Source organism: Camelus ferus, chromosome 8 (genome assembly GCF_009834535.1).
Source record: "Camelus ferus isolate YT-003-E chromosome 8, BCGSAC_Cfer_1.0, whole genome shotgun sequence".
NCBI classification, from domain to species: Eukaryota; Metazoa; Chordata; class Mammalia; order Artiodactyla; family Camelidae; genus Camelus; species Camelus ferus.
Genome location: NC_045703.1, coordinates 22,534,471 through 22,546,923, shown reverse-complemented (window position 1 = coordinate 22,546,923; position 12,453 = coordinate 22,534,471). Strand labels below are relative to the sequence as shown.

The 12,453-nt window shown below is 41.9% G+C and overlaps 1 long non-coding RNA gene across 10 annotated transcripts in view; it reads left to right on the top strand.

The window, feature by feature from the left end:
- The window catches only part of LOC116665292, a 335,340-nt gene that overhangs the window by 1,871 nt on the left and 321,016 nt on the right, over nucleotides 1–12,453 (top strand). The window contains exon 1 of one of the 10 annotated variants that reach the window (XR_004321838.1): nucleotides 10,026–10,176. The exons of the other annotated variants lie outside the window; for them this stretch is intronic. This is a non-coding gene — a long non-coding RNA (uncharacterized LOC116665292). Of the gene's footprint in view, nucleotides 1–10,025; nucleotides 10,177–12,453 lie in introns of those variants that run through there. 10 annotated transcript variants of the gene reach the window in all.

The window sequence follows — 12,453 nt, the reverse complement described above, 5'->3', positions numbered from 1 at the left end:
TGCTGGATCATATGGTAGTCCTATGTTCAATTTTTTTAGGAACTGCTTACTTTCTTCTGTAATGACTGCACCATTTTACATTCCCATTAGCAACGCACAAGGATTCCAATTGCTCTGCATTTTTACTGACACTTATTTTCTGTTTTTGATAATAGCCATCCTAAGGGGTTTGAAGTAATTTCTTATTGTGGTTTGTTTTGCATTTCCTTACCGATGAATGATGTTGAACATCTTTTTATGTGCTTATTGGCCATTTGTATATCTTACTTGGAGAAATGTCTATTCAAATACTTTGCCTGTGTTTTGATAGGATTACTTGGGTATTTTGTTGTTGAGTTGTAGCAGTCTTTATATATTCAGAGTAGTAATCCTTTATCAGATATATGATTTGAAAATATTTTCTCCCATACTGTGGGGATTGTTTTTTCATTCTGTTGATAGTGTCCTTTAGTGCACAAATATTTATATATTGATGGAGTCTGATTTATCTATTGTTTCTTTTATTGCCTGTGCTTTTAGTGTCATATCCAGGAAATCATTGCCTAATTTGATGTCATGCAACTTTCCCCCTTGTTTTTTCCTAAGAGTTTTGTAGTTTTCGCTCATAGGTTTAGGTTTTTGATCTATTTTGAATTAATTTTTGTATGTGGTATAAGGTAAGAGTGCAGATTCATTCTTTTGCATGTGGATGTCCAGTTTTCCTAATACCCATTGTTGGAAAGACCGTCCTTGCCAGCCTTGCTTTTAAGACGTGGGGTTCAAGGCTTAGACTGTGTGTTTAGTTAGGATTCTCCAGAGAAACAGAACCACTAGATAGATACTTGTTTATTTATCATAAGGTAGTGGCTCATGGAATTATAGGGATGTTCCATGATCTAACATCTGCAAGACGGACATCCAAGAAAGCCACTGATATAGCCTGAGGGCCTGAGAGCCAGAGGGCCAATGGTGTAGATTCCAGTCTGGGCCTGATGGCCTGAGAACCAGGAGCACCAGGACAGAAGATCCATGTCTCAGCTGAGCAGTCAGGCAGAGAGGGAATTCAGCCTTCCTCTGTCTTTTTGTTCTGTTCAGGTCCTCAGTGGGTTTGATGGTGCCCACCCACACTGGGGAGGGCCCTCTGCTTTGCTCAGTGCAACACCTCAAATGCAAATCTCCTCTGGAGAAATCCTTACAGACACACCCAGAAATACTGTTTAATCAGAGATCCGGGCATCCTGTGGCCCAGTCAAGTTGACACAGAAAATTAACCAGCATAGAGAGTATAAATCATTTGCCCAAAAAAGGCCATGTAGATCCTAATCTGGGGCCACACAGGACCCTTTCCCCTGAAAGACCCTCTAATTCATGCTTTGCAAGGTGTGCCCACCTTGCTAAAAGAAGGACTGGTAGTTTTTTTTTAATTTAAAGATTGATTTTAGACTTATAGAAGAGTTGCAAAGGTAGCACAGAGAATTCCTGTCTACCCTTCACCCATCTTCCCTTAATGCTAACGATTTATATAACCGTCAAAACTTAAAAAAAAACAACCAAAAACCATGGAATCAACTGTTAACTATATTGCTGATTTTGTTTGGACTTCACCAGTTATTCCACCACGACTTTTCTGTTCCTGAATCCGATCCGGGAAACACACTTAGTCCTTAGTCTTTAGTCTCCTCTAATCCGTGACAGTTTCTTGGTGTTTCGTCTTTCACGGCTTTGGCACTTCTGGAGAGCACTGGTGTTTGCATACTGCCCCGTTGTGTGGGTTTGATGTTTTTCCTGATGGGACTGAGGTTATGGATTTGGGAGGAAAATGCCACAAAGGTGGCTTTTTCATCACGTCGTATCTGGGGGTACGTGATATCAGCGTCGTCTCTCTGACCACTGGGGAACTGACGTTTTGTTGTTTCTTGCTTTTCAAACCTGGGCCATTGCTATAGCCTCCAAAATTCCCGTCCTGGGGATGCTACCAGCCTTCTGCTCCAGCCTGTTCCTCTGTCATTTGTTTGTACATGAGATCTAAAATGGCTCTGATTGTTTATTGGATCAAATTCAAACTTCCCGACCTGGCCTTTCAAACACTCACTTTATCCATCCAACTTGACTCTCCACTGTCCACGTATGGCTGCTTCCTCTTTCCTTCCCTCTGAGCCAGTTCTCAGTCTGCCCTTGGGCCAAGGCCTGGGTTTCCTTTAATTCAAGTCTCCATGAAATTTCTTCGACTGCTCCAGACAGCAGTGAGCTTTCTCTTCTCTGAATTCCTGATCTGTTTTTACAATCTCACTTTATGTGTTTTTTCTTTTTCCTGCAGGTATTTAATGTGTGTGTCTTGTCTTTTCTCTGTTGGATAGAAACACAGTAGCTACTTCACTCCTGCAATTCAAGCACCCACCTGTTTTGTAAAAAAAAGAGTTCATCCAGAAATTGATGCAACATTGTAAACTGACTATACTTCAATAAAAAAATTTTTTTAATTAAAAAAACCCAAAACACCCACCTGAAATGTACTAGAGATCATTGGGCTAGTAGGTGGAAGATAGATTTTGAATAGAATTGAATTCTAACACTTAGATTACATTATAGGGTCCTTGAGTGTTAAGGGGTAGACATTATCCTTCTCCATTATCCTCCTTTTATAGGTAATAAAATTGAGGTTCTACATGTAAAATGAATTGCATTTGCGTTTCCACAGGTGGACAGATCTTTTCTCTTTTACATATGTAACAATATGTCACACAAGTTCTCTGGCCACTCACCATGTTTATTTTTTATTGCCTTCCCATCCGACATCTCTGACACCCAGGGAGTGGTTCTTGGGGATTTCTGAGGATGCTCCAGAATCTTGGGATGATCTTCTGCAGCTTTTGCCATGGTCTCTTTGTGGCTGCAGCAGGATGGTCAGTGTAGAGCTGCCCCTTTCATAAACCAAAAGTGATTGAGTGCATGGTGACACATACTGTAGAAGGGGCAGGGCCTGAGGACACAGGGCCCTCTTGCCCACTCACCCTCTCTGGTAGCTCAGTTCAGACCCGCCTCCCTCCCCAGCACCCTGCAGGCAGATTGCTGTGCAATATGCAGTCTCTCTGCCCCAGTGCCCTCAACCCCCAACAGCAGATAACAGCGGCAGCAGCATCTCCCACGCCCCATCAGACCTTGCCCCCTTCCCTCAGTGGAGCTCCTCCCTCCCCTCAGCCTCCCTCAGAAGAGACATGGAGTGTGGGTCTTTCTCTCTCCAGGTGGGATCGTGATGCTTTAGCCACAGGCAGGAGGACGGGTGAGACTTCTGGGACAGAAACCTCTTGGCCCCTTAGTGGACAGGTTTGAATATCACTGTTGTTCCTAAGCGTTCTGGGGGCTCATTTTCCTGATGCAGGACCCCTGGGCTGGCACGTCTTATGCTGGGCTCAAACCCCTCCTTGGGGAGAAAAGAGGGGTGCCGGTCTTGACTGTTCTGTCTCTGCCCCTCCTACCCATCCTGTGGTTCCTTCTTCATGTCTTTAGTTGTGGGAACTCTTTTCTTCCAGTCTTCAGGTCGTTCTCATAGGTAGTTACTCTGTAAATGGTTGTAATTTTGGTGTGCCTGTGGGAGGAGATGAGCTCAGTGTCCTCCAGCTAACTGTCTTGGCCACTCATGCATGGATTGCTTTTGACAAGCGTTGTAGGGGGGGAAGGCTGTTCCATCGAGCAGGTGCTGGGTTAGGCCAAATGAAAACTGGCCCTGTGAGTGGGGGTTTCTAGGCAGCTGCCGGACAGGTTACATACTGACAATGCTTTGGGAATGGAGATTTTGGGGGAATGTCAAACCTGTTCTGTCTCCCCCAGTGACTTCTAGGCTGCTTGTATTATCAGCTGCTGATAGTGAGACTGTTGGGTTTCAAGACTACCATGAGGATAGGAATAGGGCAAATTAAAATTCCACAAGATTTTCTTTTCTTACAGAGATTCAGCCATTTTTCTTGAGGACGTAAGAAAAATTGGATTGTTGCAGGCCTTTGATTAATTTCCAGAAAATTGAAAAAAAAATTTTGACTTTTTTGCTAGTGTTCTTACTGTTTTTATGGAGAATTGAATTTGGGAGGTCTTTCTTTTTAAAGTTTGGATTTTAGAACATATTGTGCATCATTCATTTTTCTTAAAAACTTTTAAATCTGACTCCCCTCCTTGAGTTTACTAATGTGTAACCATTGCACAGAGCAAGTTGATAAATGTATCACTTCCTTTGATGAATGGATGTCTTATAGCCAAGTTGAACAGGGAAGAGACTGTCAGCATAATGTATTCCTGTTGACTTCTTTTTAACCATTTGACTTATGTTTTAATGAAAACAAAAATCTAAGTTGAAAACTCATGGTGAAGGAGCAGTCAGTGTTAGATCAAACACTAGAGTGTTTCCAGTTTTATAATGAAAAAATAATGTCTCACTGTGGTTTAATTTTTATTTCATTTGAATTATTAGGGAGATTGGGCATCTTTCATAAATATATTTATTTATTTGCTTTTGTATATATATATTTTTATTGAAATATAGTCAGTTTACAATGTGTCAGTTTCTGGTGTACAGCCTAATGCTTCAGTCATACATGAACATACATATATCCATTTTCATATTCCTTTTCACTGTAAGTTACAGTATAAACTTGTTGTTTATCTATTTTATATATATTAGTTAGTATCTGCAAATCTCAAACTTCCAATTTATCCTCTCCCACCCACTTTCCCCACTGGTAACCGTAAGTTTATTTTCTATGTCTGTGAGTCTGTTTCTGTTTTGTCAATAAGTTCATTTGTCTTTTTTTTTTAGATTCCACTTGTAAGTGATATCATATGGTATTTTTCTTTCTCTTTCTGGCTTACTTCACTTAGAATGATGTTCTCCAGGTCTATCCGTGTTGCTGCAAGTGGCATTACTTATTCTTTGTTATGGCTGAGTAGTATTCCATTGTATAAATGTACCACAACTTCTTTATCCAGTCATCTGTCTGTGGACATTTAGGTTGTTTCCAAGTCTTGGCTATTGTAAATATTGCTGCTATGAACATTGGGGTGCATGTGTCTTTTTGAATTAAGATTCCCTCTGGATATATGCTCAAGAGTGGGATTGCTGGATCATATGGTAAGTCTATATTTAGCCTTATGAGGAATCTCCACACTGTTTTCCGTAACAGCTGCATCCAACTACATTACCATCAGCTGTGTAGGAGGGTTCCCTTTTCTCCACAGCTTCTCCAGCATTTATCATTTGTGTACTTTTGAATGATGGCCATTCTGACTGGTATGAGGTGATACCTCATCGTAGTTTTGATCTGCATTTCTCTGATAATTAGCAATATTGAGCATTTTTTCATGTCTATTGCCCATTTGTATGTCTTCATTGGAGAATTTCTTGTTTAGGTCTTCTGCCCATTTTTGGATTGGTTTTTTCTTATTAAGTTGTATGTGCTGTTTATATATTCTGGAGATTAAGCCTTTGTCAGTCTTATCTTTTGCAAATATTTCCTCCCATTCTGTAGGTTGTCTTTTTGTTTTTCTTATGATTTCCTTTGCTTGCAAAAGCTTGTAAGTTTAATTATGTCCCTTTTGTTAATTTTTGTTTTTATTTCTATTAGTCTGGGTAGACTGCTCTGGGAGAACACTATAGATAATGCAACTTTATATCAAAAGAAATTCCTATATGTGCTTTAGTCTTGGATATGTTTAATTTATCAGTCTATTTTGACAGTTATCAATTTTTGTTGTTACTATTCTTAGCAGCCATTCATGCACTGCGATGGCTAACGACGACTTTAACTATACATCATAGTGGCTGAAGACCACATGAATATATCCAAATAAACCTAAACTAAATGGATCATCAAGTCAGCTACCCCTTAGCTGGCTCCCAAAATGTCATGACCACTCCAGTACCATCCATCATAAAAGAAACTGTGATGAAGAGCAAGCTGGAATGAAAAGAGACAGAGGTCCTAACCAATGGTGATCAAAATACCTTACATTTGAAATTTTTTGCAAAAACATATGACCATATGGTTACATTACTAGACCCCTCCCAGGGCTTTGAAAGTGGTGCATGCGAGTGTGAGTGTGGGGCCCTGAAGCTTAAGCTTATTCGCTTCATACCAAATCTATCTCAGTGCATTACTCTCTTCTTCCATAAATCTTTAGGCTGTCCTCATTTGTGTCTTTCTTCATAAAAGCTTTAGAATAATTTTATCCAATTCACAAAAAATCTTATTTGATAGTTTGATTAGTGTATTAGTCAAAGGAGAGACACCACACAGTAAGGTGAACCGGGCACGTTTAATATAAATAGTTATGAACTACAACAGAGGATTGTAGTAATGAGGAATTGGCTAGTAAGAAGGAGACAGAACTCTAGAGAATACAGGAAGAGCAGATTTAAGGAGCAGCCACTACTCCTGTGACTTAGATGCCCAGGGAGGAGTCCCCAGGTTGAGATCCAGAACGTCAGTCACACGCACAACATTAGCTTTTTTTTTTTTTTGAACAATGTATTTGATCATATAAAGAAATTACTCTTTGATGCCCACTTTTCTGATTAGAAAAAAGATCGATATTGGATTTTACAAATGTCTTTTCATCCTGTATTGAGGAAATGAACTGTATTTCTCCTTTGGCCTTTAAATGTGACAATTTCCTGATATTGAACTAACTTTGCATTGTTGGACTGAACTGCCCTTGATCATGGGGTTGTGGGCTTTTAAAATACTGCTTGATTTTATTTTCTAATAATTTATTTAGGATTTTTGTGTCAGTGTTTATGAGTGAAATTGGGATACAGTTTTCTGTTAAATTTTGGAATCTATGTTACATGGTTTTGTACAGATAATTAGAAGGCTTTGCACTTTTTCCCTGGAAATTCTAACAAATATTTAAATACTTATTTCTTGAAGACTTCATCTGTAAAACTTTCCAGTCTTTGTGTTTTGGGGAATATTTAGTCTTAGACAACTTTAAAAATATTTTTCTAGGGTTGTAAGTTTCTTTAGACTGTCTGTCTTTTCCTGAGTTATTTTTGGTAATTTGTATCTTTCTCAAAAGTCATGAATTTTTTCTGGATTTCTGGACTTATAACAAGGAGTTGAAATTACCTTACTCGTGGTAGTTCTTTTTACTTTCTCATTCTTAATTTTCTGTATTTGTACTTTTAATTTAAAATTTTATTACACTGATATCAGAGAGTGTTATCTGTACTCTTTCTACTTTTGGAATTTATTGAATTTTTCTCTGTGGCTAGTATAGGACTGATTTTTATAAATATTTCAGAAGCAAGTGATTTAAACTTTTTGCTCGTGGGTGTTCTTTTTTGGCATTAAATCATCTAAGTGCTTTTGGGAGCAGGCTGCATTCTTTCAAGTCCACACTCTTTCTTAACCAATGTAGTGTATTGTTTTGCTTAAAAATATGGTCCCAAGACCAGAGTGCTGACTTGGCAAGGGAGTTTGTCAGAAATGCAGCATCTCAAGCCCCATCCCAGACTTAATGAATCAGCCTGCATTTTAACAAGATCTACTGGTCATCCACGTGCAGAGCAAAATTCCAGAGGAATTCACACTTTATATCATAATACTTAAAATGAACATACCCCAAATCTGTTATTTATTAATGTTGCCCTTTTAAAATGAATTGAATCTGTTATTAAAATCTAACAAGTAAGTTTTATAAGGCACTAAATACAGTGTAAAATTGCTATCGCTTTTCTGAGGGTATAATTACAGCTGCGCTGGCCCCTGGCCATGTTCTGACGTCATCCTTTTTTCCACCCGGCCTTCTTCATCCTCCCTCCTACTGCTGGGGAACTAATTAGAACCCAAGGATTTTGGCTCTGCAGACCTGGGGGACATGGTCACACCCCAAGTGGACTGCAAAATCAATTGGAAGAACAATGTTTTTTCCTTCTGTATGTTTTTATGCGAAGCTCAGGCTTGAGTTCACACGACCAGGCAGCAGTGCCAGACCTCGTGCCAAGTACGGAACAGCAACAGAAAGAAACAAGAAGGACGTTCTTTCCTCCCTGCAGCCCAGTTACCTCAGGAAGCCTTAGGAAGTGGGAGACAAGGAATGCCCAGCAACCTGGTAGCCAGCGAGGAGCTTCAAGGGTGAGGACTTGGTACAAGTCAAGCCAGCAGTCCTCGGCATCTCAGGAATTTGGACTTCTCGGATGTAATTCATCAGAGTGTGCTACATCCTCGTCGTGCCAGGCCTCAAGGACTTTTCTTAAGAGAGTTGTCTAACGTCTTAAAACAGGACAAATGCTTTAGGTTTCCTCGGCTACTGCGTTTCATTTTTGTGGTACTGATAACTCTAGGGATCTCTCTGGCAGGGGAGAATTTCAAACCAAGAAGTAGTGGCTGGACCATGGCAGCCCAGTCTTACAGGGCTTGGCCAGTTGCCCAGTCAGGCCCGTCCTCATGTGCAGGCTCAGGGGCACTTCAGCAAAGGTGCAACTCTCACTTAGCTCAGGAAAAAAATGCTGATTCTTGGTTTAATCAATAGCCTGAATGAGCCTGAATTCTTATACTGATAAAGCTCGGCATGAGAAACCTACTCAACTGACGTGTTGGAGACATTGGCGATGCCTCGTTCCACAGACATCTGAAAAGTTCAGAGAGCAGGTTTTGATTACTTTAACTCCTCTGAGTGCTTAGCAACTAGGTAGGTGTTTCTTGGGTTTTTTTAGTCATGCTTTCTGGAATCAGGAAATGGCCTGAGAATGAATTAGGCCTCTTGTACCACTGAGATCACTAAGTAGACTCCTGGCACAGTGTTTCAGATACTATGTCAGGCCCTCCACCCACAGCTTCCTTCCTCCTCTCTCCCCTTTCCTTTTCCTCGTTCCCTCTCTTGTCTGCTCTCTCTCTACTCTCCATTCCCCTCTGGACTATGCCTGGGAGCCCCAGTAGCATTAATCAATCAATTATCCCATAGACACCTACCATGCACCAAGCATGGCTCTGGGCACTGTGGGGGTTGTTAGGATGAACACAACACATTATCTGTCCTTGAACTTACACCTTCACTAGAGAAACAAGCAAATCCAAGGATAAACATGACCTCACATAGTGCATACTATGCTGTAAATATAAGTACTAGAGGCTAAACTCAGGATAGCGAGAGTTCACCACTGTGTTGGATGGTCAGAGGAAAGTCCTTTCTAGGGCAGGTGGGACTTGAATCAATCAAGGAATCAATAGCTAAGATAGTCTTATTGATGTTTCTTAAAGAAAAACAAACAAATGTTGTTGAGCCCTGGTCTAGTTCTTTGTGCACTTACACTTTTTTAATGTTCTTTACAGTCCAAACTGAAATACTGAATTTCTGGAACAGATTTTGATTATGTTTAGGACTTTTCTCAATGTTTATTTATAAAACAACTATTTCTGAAAATGCTCTCTCTAAGTATTCATGTTTTTGAGGGCAAATTGAGAGTCTAAACTTGAATTTCTTAGCATGTATTAATTTACTCAACCTTCTCATACGTGGTCCACGGAGGAAGCATGCTGTCTAGAGTTCAAGTTAGTTGACTGTACTGTTCCCTCTTATCTAAACACGGTGTACTGAAAGTTGTGAGTACTTGGTTCTGTTAAATTAAAACATTGGAAATGATTATGTATTAGCTGAATACCTTCCTATTAGGACCCAGTGTCAAAGCAAAGCAATTATGTTCTTCCCTAAAAACCTCCCAGAAACAAGGGTCAATATTGTGGCGGGATCCAGGGTAACTAGGTCAGTATCAGAAGGGGCTGTGAAGAATTTCCCAGAAGTCAGGGACCAGCTTTTACCTTTCTGTGTAAGTCTTGGCACAGCCTCTGAGAGGTAGGAGTCAAGTCTGAAAGCTTTCTTCCCGTCCCCCTTTCTTCCCCTGACCCTGGCTTCTGGGGGTGGCTTCCTCTGTGATAACTGATTTGCTTCCTCATGTACAAAACCTCCTTCACTTTCCTGAAGGGAGGAGAAGGCTAGAAGGTCGAGCACTCCCACTTTTGATCATAAGTCCTTGGCTGTTTTTCCTACACGTGTCCTCTCCAGGTTGTCTGATTACTGACACATGCAACCGCTGGCAAACAGATTTGTTTAGGTGACTCGACTAATACGATCGCCCTGAGCACACAGTTTGCTAGCTGCCCCTGGTATTATTCCTGTCTCTGAGATCGTCACGAGAAGCAAACGTCTTTCGTAAGTCATTTCATTTTCTTGTCATAGTAGCATCATCACTGAATCAGAAAAATCCCTTCTGGTGACAGTTCTGTGAGCGATAAAACTTAGATCCAAGGAGCGGATGGTGTGATGGAGAGTCACAAAGGGCAAAGTGAATGCTCTCACTTGTGCAGCCCTGGAGCAGTCCTCATGTGGGCTTACCTTCTGTGTTGACCAGATGGTTGGAAATCCCTGCCTGGAATTTGCAGCGATTTTTCACCTAGAGGTCAGATACATCATTCTTTGTTCAGTTAACCTGATCTCTCACTGTATGTGGATTTTAAGTTGTCTGTGAGTGAGTAACAAAGGAAAACTCCTTATATACCTTTTAATTGGGAAATGATAACATTTGTCTCTCAAGTCAGTGCTCTTTTTCCTCTTGGTGTTTCTTTGTCCACGGCGGCTGCTGACTAAGGGGTAAAGTGTTATTGCTGCTCAGCGTGGACTCTGCTGACAAGGACGATTTCAGGGCCCAAGGACTGGGAACATTGCCTCCATAGCCTGGCAGGCGGAACTCTGTTCTCCTGGACCGCTGTGTCCCTCCTGGCTTATCTCACCCAGAGTTGCTTTTCCCCCTTTTGGGTTCTTCTGAATAATACTATTGTTTATCTTTAGTGCTCTTCTCCCTGCTTTTGACCAGTTCCCTCCTTGTTTGGTGAATAATGTTTCACATTTTCCTGAGGCCGATGCCTGGCTGACTGGCCAGGCACCTCAGTGGCAAAAAAACACCACAACGGCCTTTTCACTAAAAGTCCTTAAAACACAGCCTGAGGGGGACTGAAGGTTTAAAGCTGAGGGGAGGTTGGCCACGAATTCTTGTTGCCATGGATGTGGAGCTTCATTTCTTTTTCTAAGTGTGTGTATGTGCGTGTGTGTGTGTGAGAGAGAGAGAGAGAGAGAGAGAGAGAGACTATGTGTCTGTGTAGGGCCTGCCTTTTATGTTCTAGTTTCGTTCATTCATTCATTCTCACCTTCTCTCTCTCTTTTTTTTTAATAGTTTCAAAATGTTTTCTCTTCCTATTACTCATGCTATTAAAACACACCCACAACTGATGTTCAGTGCGCAGCGGTGTGGCTGTGCTGATTGTCCAGTATGGAAATGCGTCTGTACCTGATGACAAGTAACTGTTGCCACAAGCCCCACCTGAATGCTCCCCCACTGTCAGGGCGTCCCCGAGACCTCCACACAGTCCAGCTCCTGGCGGGTGCATACCTGGCAGAGCTGGGGCAGGATCCTCTGGGACCCTGTGTCAGTGTTCCCCCGGCTGCATCCACTCTGCTTAGTGGGTACCCTCTAGGCTGTAACCAGTTATTATGTGCTTTGGCCATCACCTTCTGAAAATGACAGCACTGAACCCAGGGAGTACATGGTTATTCAGCCAGTCTTAGTCCTGGAGTTCAGCCATGATTTGTGAAAGAAGCACAAGAAGTCCCTGAACGGGGAGAAGAGATTCCTCAAAGTCTAGGCACTAATGGTCGCTCACTTTCCTCACAGGGAAGAGCTTTATGGCAACTCAGCTGGTCACACTGTGACCCAGCTATCTTGCTGAAGTGTGAGCTTCCTGTCACTGGAAGCAGGCTTGAATGACCTCCAAGTCCCCTTCCAAGCAAATAATATTGAAAAAAATAGTAAACATTGCAAACGCTTTCACAAAGTGCATACCAAGTGTGTCACATGAGAGTCATAAGAACTATACAAGTAAAGAACCAGCTGCTGCCAGAAGGCCTGTTTGCCTGGGCTGGGTTTAGACGTATGGTGGCTGCAACAGTCGAGTGAACGCAGTGTAAGCCTGTAATTACGGGACTTTATCTTGGAGCGCTGCTCATCCGTGGCAACCAAGAGAATGTGGGCTGACGTGACAAGCATGTGTGTGGGAGGGAAGTGGTTTGTTTTTGGGAGTGGGCAGTTGGGCTTCATAAGTACAATGATGACAAGGAAGGGAGGATTTATTTCCTGGGATAAAACTGAAATGGAATGAATTCCTGGCCTCTTGAAACTGATGAGGGGTCACTTGGGAGAAACATCAACTCGCTAGCTCTTCCGGCTCTCCAGAGTTTGGGGTCCGGATGCAGAGGTTCTGGTAGCCCGAGGTTCGGTCTCTGAAGAAGGTTGCAGGTGAGAGCCGTTGGGAGTGAAGCAAAGAGGAATTGGGAGACAGGCACACAGAGCTGATCAGAGAGACTCCAGGAGACCCAGCAGAGTATCAGTGTGCCTCCTGCAGAGACTCCTTGCCGGGTAGCATGACTTGAATGTGC